The following is a 21496-nucleotide window of genomic DNA, read 5'->3' as shown; positions in this document are numbered from 1 at the left end:
TTTTTAGATAAAAATATTTTAATTTTATTTGAATATAACAGAAGAAAGGAATGAAATTTGAAAAGCAAATTGGTAGTTTGAAGAAAAATGTGTTGTAGTTTGAATCAGCATTAGTTGACTCCTTGCTATGAAAGATAATTACCTCCTTTATGTTACTTAAAAATATCCAGCGAAACTCTAAAAAAAAATATGACAAGCCAATCCATATAAATACAAATAATGTAAATTATTTTTAAGTCAATATGAATAGTAGTGTATACTGCCCAAGTTGGGTGAATCCCAGGAACACCAAGGTTTAACATTGATACTTCTAGTAGTATAATTCATATGCTAACAATTTAAAAAAGAGAAAACAGCAAAGGATTATAAAAATTGACACACAAATTTTTTTTTAAAGATTTTTTATTTATTTATTTGACAGAGACACAGTGAGAGAGGGAACACAAGCAGGGGGAGTGGGAGAGGGAGAAGCAGGCTTTCCACGGAGCAGGGAGCCCGATGCGGGGCTTGATCGCAGGACCCTGGGATCATGACCTGAGCCGAAGGCAGATGCTTAACAACTGAGCCACCCGGGTGCCCCTGACACACAAATTTTAACAGTCAACACCTGTACATGACAAATAGGCAAATAAACCAACAAACAAAACCAAATCTGTGTCCTGGGGTATGATCCTTACACAGTGTTCCTCCCTAAGGGTAAATCTTCAACAGTAAAGATGGCCTCTCCATTCCCCTTCTCTACCAGTGCCGCAGGTGGGTTAGAGCTCTATTCATAGGCTCTTCAGACAGAGCTCTTGAAACTGTTTTCAGGGAAACTGCTTGCCACAGAAAGTCAGAATAGGTTTACTTAGATGCTTATTCTCTACCACATCTTATTCTATATTCCTGAATACTTAACAGTTTTACATTTCATAGTAAGTTCATTTACCATCTTCTAGCCAGAAACTCATTATGGATGATAAAACTTAATAATCATGAAAAACACCTGTTGTCTCTCTACTCAAAACAATTATTTTCCATGAGTTCAGCTCTACATTAGTGATTAAATTATTTCTTGAAAAGAGACCACAAGTGCTTTTGATGTTTACAACTGTATTTCTAAATGGGAGTATGTGTAATACAATCACTTGGGAACAGGTGGATGATGGCACCAATAAGAGATCAGATTAAGTAAATAAATAAATTAATTGGATCAAGAGTTTCTAATAAAATAAAAGCAGTAAAATCCCTGTGCAGCCTTCACTAGTAGTGAAGAAATTTCAAGGGTCAAGAAATAGCACATTTTGTTTTCTTCCAATTCTCACCCGAACATCAAATGTCATATTCCAAATTTCAGATGTGGTGGTTACTGAGAAGGGAGAGATTCATTTGAGTCTTCTACTTTTTAATTACTTTGAAAAATGGATAAAAATAAATGTGATTTTTTTCACAATCCAATAATTTGATTTTCTGATCTCTTTCATCTAAACTTTTTTTCCTCTCTAGAATGTCTATTCCAGTGTACTTTATAACAGTTATACTAGTTCTGATGTACTAATTTCGATTGACTATTTAATAATCTGACCTTTCTTTAGACTAACACACCCTAAGCACAGATCCTAATTTCTCAAGGGCTTAGAGTATATACTAGCTTCATAAGTAGAAACTCACCAAATAACATTTAAGGGTCTCACAATATTCAGACACCATCCAAAGAGGATACCATGTACCCTAATAAAGATTAGCCCCCTCAGAAAGCCTGAGCCAGGCGCTCCTTCCTGCTCCTTCTCCAGAACACCGATCTCTGTATTTTGATCTTTCTTAAGCTTTCCCATTTTGTCTGTGGGGGAAACACTTAATAGCCCAACTCCATCTCTTGACTGGTAACCTACCAATGACCAAATAGAGAAATATAACTTAAGAAATGAAAGGGATATTAGAAGAATCTATGACCTCCATAGTTCTTCTAAGTCTTCTAAACAAACACTCAAACCCTCCACACTTTGCAGATAAAGTGACACGCAGAGAGCAAGCACTGAGTGACCTACCTAAGGGCAGAGATTCAACTAATGCAAAAATAGGACTGGAGTTCAGGCCATCAGATTCCTAGCCCTCCACTTCTTCTAATAAGACAATGTTTCTCTCTGTGTTCACTGAATCATCTTAATGAGACCCAATGCATGTGCTTATGTATTTGTAACTTCCCGGCCCTACCGCACAAAGAATCGGTTTTCCAGTAAGAGAACCATCTATAGTATTCAAAGTATTTAATAATAATTATGGCGCAGGTAGGGACCATTCAGAATGGAATCAAATTTAGTCATAAAGGATACCAGCTGTCAACAATGGATGTTTGGTAGTGGTATTTACCAGACAAGAATTAGGGCTGACTTCCTACAATACTGAGAACCCTGTATAAGCCCCTTATTTCTGCTGATTTGGTGCTCCAAAATGGGGATCGACTATTTGCTCCCTCGTGCCAGGACTGCATGAATTTTTGGAAGTATGAAATCTCTGAGATTAAGTACTTACAATGAAGATAGATTTGAGGATTTTTTCCCCTACATGTTAAGTGACAAAACACTTATCTCAAGTTTTAGATAATGACTATTTGACATTGAGATTTGAAAAGTGTCTTGACATTTCTACAATAGAACAGTTGAGAAGACATAAAATACTGCCTCCAAATATTTGTTCACTAGGCATTATTTACCAAGAAAAATAATAACTCCATTGTCACTATTGATTTATTACCAATACTAAGCATCTTAGGGTAACTGTACGAATTAAAAGTAACTATAATTACTTTTAATGAAATGACAGATCTTGACTTTCTTTATACAGTATTCTAAAAAATTGAAATCCTTGGCCAAGCTTTTGTACCTTTATCTTGAATGGATTCCTTTTGCAAAGGTAAGCCATGTAAGTTCATGACTGGCAGCTCAAATTTTGTTCTTTTGGGCTTGTTTTCCTAGGAAACCCTTGGGAAATTGATTTGAAACACTGAATGGGAATTCAGTGAATAGACACTAAAAATTTACGATGGACAAATAAGATGTGACCTAGCCCAGAGAACAAAATGAAAGGTTCATGCAGTAGGGTCAGTAGCTCTGACTTCAATTTCAGCTCAGTGGTAACCTTCTAATACCTTCTTCCATTGAATGACAGGATAAGAAGCCAAAAGCAGAAAATCAGCCCGCATCTCCCGGGCAGAAAGTCAGAAGTTTCCAAAGAAGCCCTGGGAGTGACTCAAAAAGAGCAACATAATTCTCATAGGCATCTGTCGACTTGATTGTTTATGGCTAGCTTGGTCCTTTTTTTAAGGCAGCAACAGGGGAAAACAGAAACTTGATACTTCTTTAAACAGAGATATTCATCAGAGAATAGAAAAGATTGAAGTGAGTTCACTTAAGGGACATTTCAACAGATGTAGTCAATACAACATCATTTATTAGATTCTTCCAGGTATTGTCTATCTGACAGGATGGCCTGTGGTATATGAATATTAAAAGTTCTATTCACAAACCTCTTAAAAGTGCCTGCCTTTCAACAGCAGAAATTTTCTTGGGTAAATCAGGTTCTTTTGATTTCTTTGGAGAAAATAGTGTTTTAATTTTCAAATTGTGTTTATTTTATTCAGCAGACTACTGACATTAATATTTTAAAAGAGAACATTGTTTTGGAATTGCTTCAGTGATATAATCTACATTTCTCTTTGTTTATAGTAGAGAAAGTTAAAAGTAAAATACAAATAAGATATTGAATTTTACAGGAGAATGAACAACCTGTCTCTTTCTGTTCTCTTTTTTCTCATATACTCTTATTTGCTGTTTGTATGTTAGAAGCAACTGGAAGCCGCACTGTATTTAGTTATAAATACTGGGAGCACTTTTATTAGCAACTAATGTGATTGAATAATAATCAGTAACAATAGCTAACGTTTGTTGGAAAAGTACTATGTGTGAGGTGCCCTATTAAAGCATTTCACAAGAAATAACTTAATTAACCATTTATCACAATCCTAAGATAGAGGTCTTCCCCACACACACAAGTTTTAGTTTAAATTCCAGTTAGTTAGCATACAATGTAATATTAGTTTTAGGTGTCGAACTTAGTGATTCATCACTTATATACAAGACCTAGTCCTCATTACAAGTGTCCTCTTTAATCCTTAATCCTCATTACCCATTTAACCCATCCCCCCACCCACCTCCCCTCCAGCAACCCTCAGTTAAAGATATAGATCTTATATCAGGTGCAGCCAGGAAAATTAAAATTTACAGAGGTTAAATGATTTGCCCAAAATTTCAGGCATCAAAAGTAGCAGGGTTGGAGTATGAATCTACGTTAGCTTGATTCCTGAGCATATCCTCTCTACTCTACATTTCCTCTGGTTTTATGTTTGTAAAACTATAATAATTGCTACTGTATTCAAGAAGTTACAAATTAAAACTATTTAATTCAATATGACTAAAATTCTGACATTTCCTCCCTTAGTATTAGCACTTTTTATATCATCTGCTATTACTTGCTAATAGGAAACAAACACAGGTGCAAGATGAAGGATGGGATCATTATCATGCTTTCATTGACAACAAAACTGTTAGAATATGGGTTTTGCTCTCTAATATCTGGGTTAGAAATTCAAATGATGATTGATCAGTGGTTGGAAACATACATACATATGGCATTCCTCTAATTTGAATGTATGTTTTTTTTTTAGGCCTGGCTGTAGAACCACTTTGTGGTCATGTTATTTTTTTTTTATACTTTTCATGTATAAACACTTTAATTACACTATTTAACACTTTTAACTTAATTTACAGAGTTCACTTTATCCTCTTTCAACTGAGCCCCAGAATACACAGTGGGACATGTCTGTCCCAATTACAGTTACTTTGACAATTCTGATTTCCTTAGTTCCAAAAATGTGCAGGAATTACTTCTGAAATATTTCAAGGTGTACCATTTTGAGGATGGTCTATTTATATGGCAAAATTCAGGAAGAAAAACTGTCAGTGTCTGAATGGCTTTACTTTATTTCTATGAGTCTACAGGACATCTATAGGGAAACTACTTCCAGCTTATCATTTGCACCCATTGTTGCTTTTTAAATGTATTGCAATTTAGATGCCTCCTAATTTCAGTACAAGCACACTTAGAAATATTTGACTGGCAATTTCTATTGCCATGTTCATTATCCCCACATTTAGATTAATGTCACATCCTAATATGTTTATAAGTAATTCAGTAGTTTTATGGGTACATTATTGCATCCTACAAAATGGGCTTATGCTATAAGATCTTTATTCTGTCTCATTACTGATAAATGTTCATTGATTTTCTTCATCATCTTTTGAGTATGTTTAAATTTACCAAAAAAGTGGATCCCATCAATATCACTGACCACGTACTGACGTTTACAGATGTTCCATGGTAATAATGTTTCTAGGGGATGATAGTTTAATGCTTCCCTGTTGGAAGATAATGAGTTTAAACATCATTTGGAAGCTCAATGATCTCTTTATTTGGAGACTGATTCAGAGTATGCTGAAGATCCTAGTTCATTTTGATTTCATGCCAAAAACTTTCTGAGAGTGGTAAATGCAGCACAGAATTCAGGAAATAAATGGAAAATATGTCTAATTTTTGTGACTTTAAACTTAAAGGTGAAGGGAGAACAGATTTTATTTCCTTTAATTCCCTAAGCTTTGTAGAAAAAAAGAGGATTTATCCCCTGAGTTAGTGCACTGATCCTAAATCAATTATAATGAGTGTCTTTGAACAATCCAAGGAAGGAAAAACATTGTATTCATCATTTCTGTTCACTAACATGGAACATAGGATCTGGTCCACAGTAGGAAATAAGTATACATTTGTGGAATGAATCAGTTAATATATTAAATTGATTTTAATTTATGATTTTATTTATGATTACAATCAGTTTATAAAGTATAAACCACTCTTTAAATCAAAATCTGATGGTTTTAAAGGCTGAATAATACTACAATTAGAAAACCAAAGAATTGGTTGTGTGTTCTTACCTAACACCATACTGGACACACCCTATATGTAAATATTTAATGTAGGAATACATTAGTGAAGTTGTCAAAGCAAATGTAACTCCAGTGTTTATCACACTATTTGGTCACAATATCACATATTTATTGTTCAAATGATTGTCTTATCAAGGAATAACCATAGTTTCACTCCTGAGTCCTGAAATATATTCACTTACTACATATGAATACTAGCTCTTTTTAGTTTTTTCAGTTCTCTGTGAAACATTGTTCTTTGGTGGAATTTTTTTGAAATATGAAATATTTAATCATGTAAAATCTGGTTTGATTTTTTGAAGCTCTATCGTCATTTTAGATTTCAGAGTTTTCTTGAAAAGAAAACTTAAGCCTGATAGCAGCCTAAAAAAGAAATAGTTCTTTTTTAGAACAATAGAATAACAAACACCCTACTAGATATTATTCACTTTGATCTATTCATTATTTTAAAAGAAAAGAATGCATATTAGCCCAGATCCTAAAGCTTACCACTATTTGTATGACATTTTTTTTCCACAAGATAAAATGAGAGGTATTTATTCATGGGAAATACAGAAAAACATAAAGAGAAAAATAAGTTCATGTGACATTTCTGAATCAAATCAAAGTTTTTGTGTTTCTCTAAGCTAATTCAAATGTATTTTCCCTGCTTTTGGGAAATTGTGAAGGTTTCATAAACCCTACTAAGACTTTAAGGAGATAATTATCTATACTTTTTTTTCATTCACCAGGAGTAATTATAAATATTCTTCATACAAGGGGATGAGTTGAATAGAATGTGTCTATCTAATGTTATAGAGTATTTCTACATGGTATGACTTCTATACTAGAAGTAATTTAAGGCAATTGCTACCCACATATTAGAATAATGGAAAGAAATTACATATATTCACTGTGTGAAATTTGTAGGAAAAATTGTTCTTGCAAACCTGTCATAAATTTTTTTTATACTTAAAATCTTTGATTTCAAAAGCAAAGGAAGACTTCATACTCATTAGGATAGCTATTATTAAAAAAAAAAAAGAAGGAAGGAAGAAAGGAAGAAAAGAAATGAAAACCAAGGAACTAACAAGTGTTGGTGAGGATGTGGAGAAATGGGAGCCCTCATGCATTCTACAAGTAAGTTCAAAGCTCATATATTTTGAAATATTTTTCAAGGTGAAAAACAATTCTAAGACAGGGCGCCTGGGTGGCTCAGTCGTTAAGCGTCTGCCTTCGGCTCAGGTCATGATCCCAGGGTCCTGGGATCGAGTCCCACATCGGGCTCCCCGCTCTGCGGGAAGCCTGCTTCTCCCTCTCCCACTCCCCCTGCTTGTGTTCCTGCTCTCGCTATGTCTCTCTCTGTCAAGAAAATAAATAAAATCTTTAAAAAAAAAAAAAAATAAAAATAAAAAAAATAAAATAAAATAAAAAAAAAAAAAAAAAGAAAAACAATTCTAAGACAAAAATGCACTTGATATTTCTAGGTTGTATTTTTACTGTGATATGATCTATCAATAAAAAATATTAAACCAAATGAGAGCTTCATGTTGTTAATTTATGCCAGTTTTGAATGTGTTTAGAACATATAAAAATCACTGATTTTTTTTTCTCTCTTGTGGTAAACACATCTAAGCTAGTGAGAGGCCCATTCACGTTTCCTGTCAGACAAAAGTATGTAGAAAGATGTAGATAGGACATATGTGATACCTTTTCTAATAACTAAAACATACATACATATATATATATATATATATATATACATATTTAGAGAGAGAGAGGAGGGGCAGAGGAAGAGGGAGAGAGAGAATCTTAAGCAGGCACCATGCTCAGTACAGAGTCTGACAAGGGACTTGATCTTAGGATCCTGAGATCATGACCTGAGCCAAAATCAAGAGTTGGATGCTTAACTGACTGAGCCATCCGGGTGCCCCCACTAAAATATGTTTTAAAATATCAGGTTTGGTAATGAGAGTAAAATGACAATGAGTTAACAAAATGCCTTCATCTTATTACCATCTCTGTGCATCAGATGAGTACATGTTTTTACGGAACATAAAAACGAAAGTTGTAAGAATATGTACCCATCTAATGATTTGTATAGTTAAAGAATTTACAACTAACAAAGACCTTTGTGATGTGAGTCCTGATAGGAAAGAGCTAGATGAGCTAAAGCAAATGTTAATGATAAGGTTTTAAAGTTAAAACGTGGCAAATCAAAATTAAACTCTGCTACAGAGAGAAGAAAATTAAACTCTCAAGAGATGGTGAGGAGGAGGACAGGAATAGACTAGCTGGGTGCTCACTTAGAGAAAAGGCACTTGTACAGATACCTTTATGCAATATTTGGACAATATCCAAGATCAGCAAATACCTCAGCTACTTTCTTGGCTTACACATGGCTCCACACCTCACATAAATATGCACCAGAATGCCCAATTTCCTCAGATTTTTCAAGTGAGAAAAAGTACCCTATAGATTAACACGTAGATTTCTACTGGGAGCTCAGGCATGAAAAAGAATGGTGATAAATACTTTAGTTTGGTCCTTATTTACTTTATTTTTTTAAAGATTTTATTGACTTATTTGACAGAGAGAGAGAGAGAGCATAAGCAGGGGGAGTGGCAGGCAGAGGGAGATGGAGAAGCAGACTCCCTGCTGAGCAGGGAGCCCAATTCAGGGCTTGATCCCAGGACCCCTGATCCCCGGGATCAGGACCTGAGCTGAAGGCAGACGTTTAACTGACAGAGCCACCCAGGCGCCCCGGTCCTTATTTACTTTAGAACAGTTTGTTAATTACCAGTTATAATCAGTGTTTCCTAATCACTTTGCAGCTGAAAACAAGGGTTCATGTTGAATGATTTAACAGACCATTAATGTAGGATTTACACTCCAAATATCCTTTTCCTAACACTGAAATATGTATCTAAAGAAATAAGGTCAAGGTAACGAAACTGTTTGAAAATACACATCTTGGGGCACCTGGGTGGCTCAGTGGGTTAAGTGTCTGACTTGATTTTAGCTGAAGTCATGATCTCAGGATCCTGAGATGGAGACCTATGTAAGGCTCTGCATTGAGTGTGGAGTATGCTTAAGATTCTCTCTCTCCATCTCCCTCTGCCCCCACCCGTGCCCCCCACCCCCACTTGTGTCTCTGTCTCTCTATAAAAAAATTAAATAAAAATTAAAAAAAAATGAATAACAGCCTGGAGACCTAAATTTTGTCTGGTCCCAGGAATTCAGCTAGATAGCTATCAAACCATTCTGAACACTTACGAACTCAACAGGGGAGCAAAGAAAAGAATAGCAGCAACTCTCCGAACAGAAAAGTGACTACTTTCTGGAAGGTAGGACGTGCGGAGAAGTGAATCTGAGGCGATATTCGGGAGGATAGACGGCGGGGGAGGGGGCCTCCGTTGGCCGCTTCTGGCAAGTGACAGAGCCGCGGAGCACAAAACCGGAACTTTTAGAAGTCTGCTCCGCTGAGGGACGTCGCTCCAGTGCCTAAGCAGGGGGTGGAACCCTCGTGGGACAGTATGGTCTCAGGACCCTCGGGGTCACAGAAAGACCGGGGGTGCCTGAGTGTGGCAGAGCTCCCAGGTATCAGAGCGGGGAAGCCAGCTGCAGAGACAGAGCCAAGGAGTGGGCTCTCAGCTCGGGGTTGCCATAAACCATGATCTGGGACACAGTCGGGCCACTGCTCCTCCAGCAGGGACCCAACAAGTGGCAGATCCGGGGAGACTCCCCTTCCTCCCCCGGGAGAAGCGGCGCGGGAGTGCGCCACAGGGATCTGCTGGGTTTGGAGACTCCACATGGGGTCGTGCGTCAGAGATAGAAATGCTCGGTCACAGGCCGGGTGAGCACAGAGTGTGGCCAGAGACCGGGGAGACGGGAGTGATTGACTGCTTTTCTCTGGGGGCTCACTGAAGACCTGGGCCCTGGGTTCTCGGCTCCTCTGGTGCGGAGATTGGGAGGCCGCCATTTTCACTCTCCGCCTCCAAAGCTGTAGGGAAAGCTTTCAGGGAACAAAAGCTCCTGAGAGCAAACCCGAGCAGATTACTTAGCCCGGACCAGCTAGGGTGGGGCAATTCCGCCTCCGGCAAAGACATTTGGGAACCATGGCAACAGGTCCCTCCTCCAGAAGATCAGCAAGAACAACCAGCCAAGACCAAGTTTACCGATCAGTGAGAACGGCAGAACGCGAGCACTAGGGGAATACTGCACATAGATTTAATGGCTTTTTTACCATGATTCTTTAGTCTTTCAAAGTTAATTCTTTTAATTTTCTTTTTTTTTCTTTTTCTATTTTTTTTTAATTTTTCTTTTTCCCTTTTTCAGCCATCTTATCAATCCCTTTTTTAAAAATCTTTTTTTACTTTTCATTTTTAGAGTCATATTCTACCCCTTCATTGTAGTTAACCTTATTTTTGGTATATATATATATATATAAGTTGTTCTCTCCTTAAAATTTTGGGATACAGTTTCTTCTAACAGACCAAAATATACCCTAAATCTCTAGTGTATGGTTTTGTTCTAGTCTCCTGTCTGATCACATTCTCTCCCTTTTTTTTCTTTTAATTTCTCTTCTTTCTTTTTTCAACCAACTTCTTATCAATTCCTTTTATAAAATCTTTTATAATTTTCATCTTTACAGTCATATTCCATCCCTTCATGTATTTACCCTTATTTTTGTTCATATATTTTTCTTTCTTTAAAATTTTGGGAGGCAGTTTCTTCTAACAGGCCAAAATACGCCCAAAATCTAGTTGTGGCACTGATCTATTCACCAGCCTGATCATATTTGGTCATATTCTTATTTTATTTTCTTCTTTTTTCTTTCTTTCCTTTTCTTTTCACCCAGTCTCAGGTCTCTTCTGATTTGTTTAGTATATATTTTTTCTGGGGTCGTTGTTACCCTGTTAGTATTTTGTTCTCTCATTCATCTATTCTTCTCTGGACAAAATGACTAGACAGAAAACTCACCTCAAAAAAAAGAACAAGAGGCAGTACCGACTGCCAGGGACCTAATCAATACGGACAATAGTAACATGTCAGAACTAGAGTTCAGAATGATGATTATAAAGATACTAGCTGGGGTTGAAAAAAGCATGGAAAATACTAGAGAAACCCTTTCTGGAGAAATAAAAGAACTAAAATCTAACCAAGTCAAAATCAAAAAGGCTATTAATGAGGTGCAATCAAAAACGGAGGCTCTAACTGCTAAGATAAATGAGGCAGATGAAAGAATTAGTGATGTAGAAGACCAAATGATGGAGAATAAAAAAGCTGAGAAAAAGAGAGATAAACAACTACTGGATCAAGAGGGCAGAATTCTAGAGATAAGTGGTACCATAAGACGAAACACTATTAGAATAATTGGGATCCCAGAAGAAGAAGAAAGAGAGAGGGGGGCAGAGGTATATTGGAGCAAATTATAGCAGAGAACTTCCCTAATTTGGGGAAGGAAACAGGCATCAAAATCCAGGAGACAGAGAAACCCCCTCAAAATCAATAAAAATAGGTCAACAGCCTGACATCTAATAGAAAACTTACAAGTCTCAGAGACAAAGAGAAAATCCTGAAAGCAGCTCGGGACAAGAGATCTGTAACCTACGGTGGTAGAAACATTAGATTGGCAACAGACCTATCCACAGAAACCTGGCAGGTCAGAAAGGACTGGTATGACATATTCAGAGCACTAAATAAGAAAAATATGCAGCCAAGAACACTATATCCAGCTAGGCTGTCATTGAAAATAGAAGGAGAGATAAAAAGCTTCCAGCACAAACAAAAACTAAAGGAATTTGCAGACATGAAACCAGCCCTACAAGAAATATTGAAAGGGGTCCTCTAAGCAAAGAGAGAGCCTAAAAGTAACAGAGACCAGAAAGGAACAGAGACAATATACAGTAACAGTCACCTTACAGGCAATACAATGGCACTAAATTCATATCTTTCAATAGTTACCCTGAATGTAAATGGGCTAAATGCCCCAATCAAAAGACACAGGGTATCAGACTGGATAAAAAAAAACAAGACCCATCAATATGCTTCCTGCAAGAGATGCATTTTAGACCCAAAGACACCTCCAGGTTTAAAGTGAGGGGGTGGAAAACAATTTACCATGCTAATGGACATCAAAAGAAAGAGAATTACAAACCATTATCCCTGATGAACATGGATGCAAAAATTCTCACCAAAATACTAGCCAATAGGATCCAACAGTACATTATAAGGATTATTCACCACAACCAAGTGGGATTTAATCTTGGGCTGCAAGGTTGGTTCAACAGCTGCAAATCAATCAATGTGATACAATACATTAATAAAAGAAAGAACAAGAACCATATGATCCTCTCAATAGATGCAGAAAAAGCATTTGACAAAGTACAGCATCCTTTCTTGATTAAAACTCTTCAGAGTGTAGGGATAGGGGGTACATACCTCATTATCATAAAAGCCATCTATGAAAAACCCACAGTGAATATCATTCTCAATGGGGAAAAACTGAGAGCTTTTCCCCTAAGGTCAGGAATATAACAGGGATGTCCACTATCACCACTGCTATTCAACATAGTACTAGAAGTCCTATGGGGACACAGCAATCAGACAACAAAAAGAAATCAAAGGCATCCAATCAGCAAAGAAGTCAAACTCTGTTTGCAGATGATATGATACTTTATGTGGAAAACCCAAAAGACTCCACCCCAAAACTGCTAGAACTCATACAGAATTCAGTAAAGTGGCAGGATATAAAATCAATGCACAGAAATCAGTTGCATTTCTATACACCAACAACAAGACAGAAGAAAGAGAAATTAAGGAGTCAATCTCATTTACAATTGCACCCAAAACCATAAGATACCTAGGAATAAATCTAACCAAAGAGGCAAAGAATCTGTACTCAGTAAACTATAAAATACTCATGAAAGAAATTGAGGAAGACACAAAGAAATGGAAAAACGTTCCATGCTCATGGATTGGAAGAACAAATATTGTGAAGATGTCAATGCTACCTAGAGCAATCTACACATCTAATGCAATTGCTATCAAAATACCATCAAGTTTTTTCAAAGAAATGGACAAATAATCCTAAAATTTCTATGGAACCAGTAAAGACCCCGAATAGCCAGAGGAATGTTGAAAAAGAAAAGCAAAGCTGGTGGCATCACAATTCCACACTTCAAGCTCTATTACAAAGCCCGTAATCATCAAGACAGTATGGTACTGACACATAAACAGACACATAGATCAATGGAACAGAATAGAGACCCCAGAAATGGACCCTCAACTCTATGGTCAACTAATCTTCGACAAAGCAGGAACGAATGTCCAATGGAAATAAGACAGTCTCTTCAACAAATGGTGTTGGGAAAATTGGACAGCCACATGCAGAAGAATGAAACTGGACCATTTCCTTACACCACACACAAAAATAGACTCAAAATGGATAAAAGACCTAAATGTGAGACAGGAATCCATCAAAATCCTAGAGGAGAACACAGGCAGCAACCTCTTCGACCTCAGCCACAGCAACTTCTTCCTAGAAACATCGCCAAAGGCAAGGGAAGCAAGGGCAAAATGAACTATTGGGACTTCATCAAGATAAAAAGCTTTTGCACATCAAAGGAAACAGTCAACAAAACCAAAAGCAACTGACAGAATGGGAGAAGATATTTGCAAATGACATATCAAATAAAGGGCTAGTATCCAAAATCTACAAAGAACTTATCAAACTCAACACCCAAAGAACAAATGATCCAATCAAGAAATGGGCAGAAGACATGAACAGACATTTTTCCAAAGAAGACATCCAAATGGCCAACAGACACATGAAAAAGCACTCAACATCGCTTGGCATCAGGGAAATCCAAATCAAAACCTCAATGAGATACCACCTCACACCAGTCACAATGGCTGAATTTAACAAGTCAGGAAACGACAGATGTTGGTGAGGATGCAGAGAAAGGGGAACCCTCCTACACTGTTGGTGGGAATGCAAGCTGGTGCAGCCATTCTGGAAAACAGTATGGAGGTTCCTCAAAAAGTTAAAAATAGAGCTACCCTACGACCCAGCAATTGCACTACTGGGTATTTACCCCAAAGATACAAATGTAGTGATCTGAAGGGGTACGTGCACCCCGATGTTTATATCAGCAATATCCACAATAGCCAAACTATGGAAAGAGCCAAGACGTCCATCAACAGATGAATGGATAAAGAAGATGTGGTATATATATATATATATATATATATATATATATATATACACAATGGAATATTATGCAGCCATCAAAAAACACAACATCTTGCCATTTGCAACGACGTGCATGGAACTAGAAGGTATTATGCTAAGCGAAATAAGTCAATCAAAGACTTGTATCACATGATCTCACTGATATGAGGAATTCTTAATCTCAGGAAACAAACTGAGGGTTGCTGGAGTGGTGGGGTGTGAGAGGGATGGGGTGGCTGGGTGATAGACACTGGGAAGGGTATGTGCTATGGTGAGTGCTGTGAATTGTGTAAGACTGTTGAATCACAGACCTGTACCTCTGAAACAAATAATACATTATGTTATAAAAAAAAAAAGAAGAAGAAGAAGATAGTAGGAAGGGAAAAATTAAGGGGGGGAATCAGAGGGGGAGACGAACCATGAGAGACTATGGACTCTGAGCAACAAACTGAGGGTTCTGGGGGGGGGGCATGGGTTAGCCTGGTGATGGGTATTAAGGAGGGCACATATTGAATCGAGCACTGGGTGTTATACGCAAACAATGAATCATGGAACACTACATCAAAAACTAATGATGTAATGTATGATGATCAACATAATAAAATAAAATTTAAAAATAAATGAATAACAAATCTTGATCATTGTCCAGAGATCTGCATCCATAAAGAAGGCCATACTCAGCAGTTAAAAAACATATTTTCCTTCACAAGTGAATTAAGAGGAGAATAGGATGTTAGGAACACATATAATTAAGAGCAATAAAATGTGGGACATTACATCTAGGAGTAAAAATCAAACGTACTGAGCTAAGTTGATCTATGCAGCCTTACCCAAAATGATCAACAAGGAAGACAAGCATTAGAATCTTGCAGAACTATGTTCTGGCTTGAGTGATTTCTAAATGTATACACCTAAGGCAAGGCAGGGAGTTGGAGATAGGGAGGATTATGGGAAAGGTGGGCAGAGAAGCAGTTAGGTCACACTCTCTAGCTGTGCAGTAGTGGTGGGTGCTCTGTTGAGCAGCATGCCTAAGAGTTAGTGGGCTCCATTGCAATTTCCTCTGAAATCCTAAGGAAGTGATCGATCATTCTTTATGCGTCACTCCTGGGTGCAGAGATCATGCTCTGGTGAGCATGTCCATTTGTCATTAAGGTTGACCTGAGATGGTACAGAGGGACAAGGGCAGCTCCATTCCCACTATGTCACACATTTGCCTAGAAGCTGCACGTTTCTTACACTTTCCCTTAAAAATTTCACCTTTCCCATCAAAAACTTTCAAGTAAATATGTGATGTTACTCTAATGGATAAAGTCAGTATACTCTATTCTGATTCTAGTTGCATTATTTAGGTTCAAACTAGTCCAGAGGGTTGCCAAAAGAGGTACTGAAATATGTTAAAGTGTATTTTGCTTGCTTGTTTTCTGGGGGGACTTCAGTTGTCTTTTTTCCCTCAGGTTGAGTGACTAATTTCACGAGAAAATCAGCCCATTCACGGAGACAATCCTTTCCATGAAAATGAGTAATCCACTTCCATATAATGACAAGCCACATTAATTCCCTGTGACTTAGGTCCTTCTGCAAAAATTGAAGAAAATGATGCTTTTTGCATATTTCTCAGAGGTACTCCAGGTAGTAATGAGATAGTGTCTTTAGAGCACTAGGAATTCCCTGAGGAGATGTACAATACAAACTCAAATTACCACTCCATTATGATTTATCTTTGCTTTATATAAACTGTTTACTGTTAGCAGCGTTTTCCTTGTAGAAACCTTTTATATTGCTGAAGTGCATTAGCCATGATGTTTATTTCTACTCCTTGCTTGTAAAGGGTCTGAGGCTACAAAACAGAGAACTCTCAACTGCATTAGGAATAACTATTGTCTTCCAGGACTAATGTGTCCTTCCTTAAATGACTTCTATACAGCAAGCAGCTTAGAAAATGTGAGCTAGAGTTCCCAAGGGACAAGTGAAATGCAACCCAGGGTAACAGGAAAGCTAATTTCCAATCTCATGAAGGGATTGGAAGATGGGCACAGCTAACATTGCAAAACATACAGAGACAAAGAGACTCTCTCAGCCCTGGCCTTATGTTCAAGTAGCCAAGGTCCTTTTTTGTACCCTTTCTCCAAGTCAGCCCTCCAGAAGCTACCATTCTCCTAGTCATTTGGGATCCATCACCAAGAGTCAAAATTACTGTCTCTCACTTTCAGGGCCCAGGATAAATTCTTCTCCATCTTTTTTTTTTTTCCCCCTCTCCTCATGTCTCAGGGCTGCCATCTTAAAAGTTTATTTACCTCACCTTTCCTAGAGTATTCCAGCGGCCACCAGCTACCACCAGGCTGATGTTCCTGAATCTGAACTCTTTTCTACTTTCAACTCATCTAGTAAACTTGTGTCTGACTCCTGCCTCAATCTCAGGATCCTCTATCATTTAAGTTCAAGCACTGTAATGCAGGAGTTTCAAACACGGGGGTGATGGCCAAAAGATTGCACTTCCAAGTCTTGGCTGTTCTTAATAGCTGCAGAATTCTTGAGAAACTTGCTTCTCTAATTCTCAGCTCTCCCTCTCTCCAGGGGGTGGTTGTTAGGAATAAGAGAAAATGCAGGCAAAGGGTGGAGCATGGTGTCTATCACTCCATCTGTAACAGGTGGTAGTTGCTGCTGTTGTATAATCTGGCTTCATTCTAGCCATGAAAATCATGTCCTTTAACAGTGTACAACAACATAATAATAGTAAGAGTAGCTAACATTTGTTGACCACCTCCTAGGAGTTGGGTTCTAGTGGAAGTGCTTTATATATGTCAATCCATTAATTCTCAAAATATCTTAAAATAGAAATGATAGTTACTTCCATTTTACTGATGTTGGAAGTGTGGCACAGAAGGATCACATAATATTTAGGTTACACCTGTAAGTCGGGGAGCTGGGATTCCAATCTAGTAAATCTGGTCCTACTACACTGGTTCCCTAATCCAATCTCTTTGTCATTCCCACCCTTGAACCTGGGGGTTGCTATTTCTCTTTCTTTAAATTTCTTCCCTTTCAACCTCTAGATTCCCAAATCCTATGCATTTTTCAAGTCCCACTTCAAGTTCCCCCCTTTTCTAGAAACCCCTGCCAGTTCTCACTGCATTTATTTTTTTCTGAACTTTAATAATCCTGTGTTACATAATATGGTACTTAATTACACACTGCATCATATTATTTTTAAAAATTTTCTCACGCATGTTATTTTTTTCTCTTAGTACCTTCTATTACCTCCCTAGTAGCCTAGACACGACTCCTTTATCCTTCCTATGCACAGTACAGTACTGAGTCCATTTCAATACATTCTCAATGAATACATAGTGATTATGACATATCATAATTTTAGGCACAATATCACCTTGCCTATATAGGGCTGTATTTTGCATTTTATATATGCTATCTCATTTGAAATTGCATGTGATTATTCACATACAGAATTCCTCAATAAGTATTTGATGGGGTCTTAGCTTCACCTTCACATTATCAGGCTTGAATGGAAAGCAAGTTGAGTATCTCTCTGGAGCCCCTATACAAATCCAAGCTCACACAGTTCCTGAATCTTCCTCAGAAGAATGAGGAGCTGTGACAGGTAAAAACAACTTTTCTGAAGTCTGAGAATACCAAGCTTGATCTACAGAATGCTTAGATAGGTCCATTTTTTTATTTAAGACATTTTGAGAACTTATAATTTTCTAAGAAGACAATTTCCTTAAGAGTCATACATAAGTAGAGCTCTTACCACCAGGCAATTTCCTCTGACATTTTCTTTAAAATTTCCCATCTTTCCCCCTTCATCAGATGACTCCTCCTTGCAGCTTTTGGTGTTGTGCTGGGTGCTTCCTTCCCTCTCCTCTGTGATTACAGCCTCTAACATGGCCAGGCAGTTATGAAGTCCACCCTTTCATCAACATTTGTCCCTGTGAGGCATAATTGGTCTTTTCATCTTATTAGTGATGATGAGCTGCCTATGCAGGCTGGCAATATTTTATTACTTCTCAGTAATATCTGCCCTCTAAAATTGAAATAATTTAATGTTTGGACCATTTTGGCAGTCTTTCTGATTTTCAAATAAATTGTGCTAAATATAAATCCGTGTTTACTGAGAGACCTCCCACAGTGTTGAAGATATTTTGATTATCTTTTAAATTAGAACAAAGCAGACTTAGATATTGGGCTTTTTAATCTAATTCTCTATAAAAAGCGGTGCATAAAGTCAATTTCAATTCTATGTTCCCTCAAATCAAAGATCTTCACAGATAGGTGAACTTGCCTTTATCCTTTCTAAGGAGGGCAGACATGGTTCCAAAGCCACACCACTTCTGGCTTCTGGACCGAGTTTGTAATGGCCCAAAGAAGGGGAACTTCATAAAATGTGTTCTGATGCTTCTATATAGAAAATATAAATGAGTCAGATTAAAAGTAGTTGATGTAACAGTTCTTCAAAACTATAGGCTATATCTGAGTTTTATACTTGGGCTCATAAAAGGATGTCATAAAACTTAGTCCCTCAGTTCTGAAAATACAGGAAACTGGCATAACAAAATTTCCTTCATTTTTTTCTCTACTAATAAAACACCCTATTTCCTAAGGGAAAAGACAAACATTTATGAATGCTTCTGTGCCAAGCAGTGAGCCATACATTTTTTCACAGATATTACATAATTTTACCTTAGATACTTTTGGAGAAATTTTAAGCGTGTTCCATGGATTAGTGAAATAGGTGACTACTTTCCCTGGGACATCACTGGAATCACAATTTTTAATATCAGTTTTCTTTAAAGGGCCTTCAAAAATATATGCATTTTAACTGTGACAACATCAGGTTTACTCAGTTGTTGTAGTTGTTGAACTAGGTCAAGGAAGCTCAGAAAGGGTCCTGTCTTCTCTCTGTCCCATTCCACCCACTCTGTAGGTGAAGATCTCCACCCCCACCCCCCACCTGGGATGAAAATCACCTCAGGTTTCTGAGTTTTCCTGTCACTCTGGGGAAATAAATAAATATTCCTTTTGGTTTTAGTCTTAAAAAAAAGAGAGAAAGAAGGAATCCACTTCTTTGTTATTAAAAATGTTCAATGTTTAAAGGTTTGTTTGTTTTTTTTCCCCTCTCCCCAGCTTGGGCCAGTCCCAGTCTGTAAACCTGTAGGTGAAGATGCTTCTTCTCTGCAACTCATTTCACCTCCTTCCTCCCTCACCGTGCTATTTCTGACTCTTAAGATCAGACCTGGTAAAGAGAAGATTCATGAAGAACAGAAAAGCCTGACATAGCTGGGACAGTTGTAAGCTGCATCCGAGGATTCTCCATGGTGGTTGTTGAGTCTATTTCATTCTCGGATGTATTTGTGATTTTCTCAAAAATACTTTCTCTAAGTCATTTTCTGTGTTACAATTCCCCAGCTGCTTTGTTCCATCTGGACTGCCGGCTCCTCTCCTGAAGCACCTGTGTTTGGGTCATCCTCCTGGGCATGTCCCTTCAGAATGGCAGGTGGGCCACAGCTTTCTAACATGAGTCCCTCAGGCTGCCCCCAGGATAAAGGGCCCCTCAGCTGCCTTTCCAAGGAAATGCAATCCCACTCTCTTTACTCTATGGGCAGGTACACCATTCCAGTTAATCTTTTGCTTTTTCACTTTTCTTGATGACAATCAGATACCAATGCCACTAGAACTGATTTCATAACATTTCAAGATATAAGGTACCTAGTATGGTTTATTAAAGGCATGAAGTGTGATCGAGGTTATATTTCTCCGTACTTCATTAATATATCAAAAGATCAGAAATGTGAATTCTAAGATGCCTATGTTCTACTGAGTGAAAAGAAAATTTCCAGTGTCCAGTCCATTGTACCTGCTCTTCAAATTGCCAATGCTTACTGTAAGCCCTTGGTCATAATTGCCGAAGATGTTGATGGAGAAGCTCTGAGCATACTCATTTTGAATAGGCTAAAAGTTGGTCTTCAAGTTGTAGCAGTCAAAGCTCCAGGTTCTGGTGACAATAGAACCAGATTAAAGACATGACTATTGCTACTGGTGGTGCAGTGTTTGGAGAAGGAGGACTGACTCTAAATCTTGAAGATGTTCAGCCTCAAGACTTAAGGAAAAGTTGGAGAGGTCATTGTGACCAAAGACGATGCCACGCTCTTAAAAGGAAAAGGTGACAAGGGTCAAATTGAAAACCGTATTCAAGAAATCACTGAGCAGTTAGGCATCACAATTAGTAAATATGAAAAGGAAACGTTGAATGAACATCTGGCAAAACTCTCAGATGAAGTAGCTGTGCTGAAGGTTAGTGGGGCAGGTGACTGGAAGTGAATGAAAAGAAACGCAGAGTTGGAGATGCCCTCAGAGCTACATGAGCTGCTGTTGAAAAAGGCATTGCTCTGGGAGGGGGTTGAGCCCTGCTTCGATGCATTCCAGCCTTGGATTCAATGACTCCAGCTAATGAAGATTACAATAATTGGTATAGAAATTATTAAAAGAACACTCAAAATTCCTGCAGTGACCATTGCCAAGAATGCAGGTGTTGAAGGATCACTGATAGTTGAAAAAAACTATGCCACGGTCCTCAGAATTTGGTTATGGCACTATGCTTGGAGATTTTGTGGATATGGTGGAAAAAGGAATTAGCGATCCAAGTAAGGTGGTAGGAACTGCTTTAGTGGATGCTGCTGGAGTGGCCTCTCTGTTAACTACAGAAGAAGTGGTGGTCACTGGAATTCCTAGAGAAGAGAAGGACCCTGGCATGGACGTGATGGGTAGAATGGGAGGTAGTATAGGAGGTAGCAGGTTCTGATTTCTAGAATAGTGTTTTACCATGATTAATGAACTGTGAGACGAAAGTTGAGACAGAGCTTCTCAACAATAAGTTCAGAGAAGCCAGGGGAAGGAAATGACTAAAAACGCTGGCTGATGTTTAAGAAAATCAGTACAACCATGGGGCGCCAGGGTGGCTCAATCTGTTGAGCGTCCAACTCTTGGTTTCAGTTCAGGTCATGATTTTGGGGTCATGGGATCAAACCTCATGTCAGGCTCCACTCTCCGTGCGGAACCTGCTTGAGATTCTCTTTCTCCCTCTCCATCTGCCCCTCCCCCTTGCTCATGTACACCCCTCCCAAAAATAAATAAATAAATCTAAAAAAAAAAAAAACAAAAAGAAAATCACTACTCTGCCACCAACCTGCTAAGTAACCACGAGGAAGTTAAACTCTCCATGCCTGCCATCCTA

The 21496-nt window shown here is 38.0% G+C and overlaps 1 protein-coding gene and 1 pseudogene across 1 annotated transcript in view; one reads left to right on the top strand and one right to left on the bottom strand.

Annotated features, from left to right (window-relative positions):
* ZNF804B (zinc finger protein 804B) overlaps window positions 1-21496 on the bottom strand; it is a 508004-nt gene that overhangs the window by 140682 nt on the left and 345826 nt on the right. The gene's annotated exons all lie outside the window — the stretch shown is intronic.
* On the top strand, window positions 8013-21064 carry LOC118544458 (60 kDa heat shock protein, mitochondrial pseudogene; annotated as a pseudogene).

Source organism: Halichoerus grypus, chromosome 12 (genome assembly GCF_964656455.1).
Source record: "Halichoerus grypus chromosome 12, mHalGry1.hap1.1, whole genome shotgun sequence".
NCBI lineage: Eukaryota > Metazoa > Chordata > Mammalia > Carnivora > Phocidae > Halichoerus > Halichoerus grypus.
The sequence above is the reverse complement of the archived record's forward strand: the minus strand, read 5'-3'. Positions and strand labels throughout refer to the sequence as shown.